At 41.8% G+C, this 1,161-nt stretch overlaps 1 protein-coding gene across 3 annotated transcripts in view; it reads right to left on the reverse strand.

Annotated features, from left to right (window-relative positions):
* Mx1 (MX dynamin like GTPase 1) overlaps positions 1 to 1,161 on the reverse strand; it is a 27,705-nt gene that overhangs the window by 18,668 nt on the left and 7,876 nt on the right. The window lies entirely within an intron of this gene.

Here is a 1,161-nt window from a genome sequence, read left to right on the forward strand (position 1 = left end):
ACACACACACACACACACACACACACACACACACACACACACACACATCCTCAAGGGCTTCCTGTGAGCCTGCTGGCCTGTGTCACCGGACCAGATCCCTACTTCTTTTCCTACCTGTTTGACATATCTCATAGCTAACTCCAAGCTCTCCCACTCATCTTCCTCAGTCTTTAGACTCCACCCTTTTAACCCTTAGTCTCTCTTTCAACCACAGTCTTGGTTTTCACTGTGATGTGTGAGCAGCTTTCAGTTGTCACTCTGGACCACCTCCCCTTACTACCTACTGAGTGCCAGGGCCTGCCTCCTTAATGACAACCATAACGAGCTGGAGAGATGGCTCAGAGGTTAAGAGCACTTGGCTGGTCTTCCAGAGGTCCTAAGTTCAACTCCCAGCAACCACATTGTGGCTCACAATCATCTGTGATGAGATCTGGTGCCCTCTTCTGGCCTGGAGGCATAGAACACTGTACACATAATCAATAAATAAACCTTTGAAAAAATGACAACCATCATCCAAATATTAAAGAAGGTCAACAAATTTCAGGTACATGATACCCAAAAACCTACAACAAGGTATGTTTGAATCAAATGATTAAAAACTAGTTATAAACAGAAGGTTTAAAAGTGATCAAAAAATGACACCTTACATACAGAGGAACAGACACAAGCTTGACAGCCAGTTAGCTTCTTATCAGAAAGAATGGAAGCCTGAAGATAGTGGGGTGGAATTTGCCAAAACATCTTGACAACTGGGTTGCAGCTCCATTTTGAAAAGTGTTTATATTGATGACAAAAACACCATGAACTTAGAGTTCTATACCCAGGAAAATATCTTTTTGAAATGAGGAAGAGTGAAGCTATATCACCATGGAGAACTGGCAGGAACATCAGATGGCTGGGAATTCGTATATCTTTGGTCGGCCATGTGGCCTTTCCCTTAAAAGCTGCAAAAAGCCAGGGAGGTTTGTTTGTTTGTTTGTTGTTTTTAAGAAGTGTTAATTAAATTACAAGTCTGTTAGGAAGAAGATGAGAATCTGGCTTACTGGTAAGTGTGTGATAGATCGTTGAGCACTCTGCAAATATCTTTCCCATCCCTAGAGTAAAGCGATTGCTCAAATGCTCTGTTGTCACTAGATCCTATAATTTCTTTTCTTTTCTTTT

Source organism: Microtus ochrogaster, unplaced genomic scaffold (genome assembly GCF_000317375.1).
Source record: "Microtus ochrogaster isolate Prairie Vole_2 unplaced genomic scaffold, MicOch1.0 UNK72, whole genome shotgun sequence".
NCBI lineage: Eukaryota > Metazoa > Chordata > Mammalia > Rodentia > Cricetidae > Microtus > Microtus ochrogaster.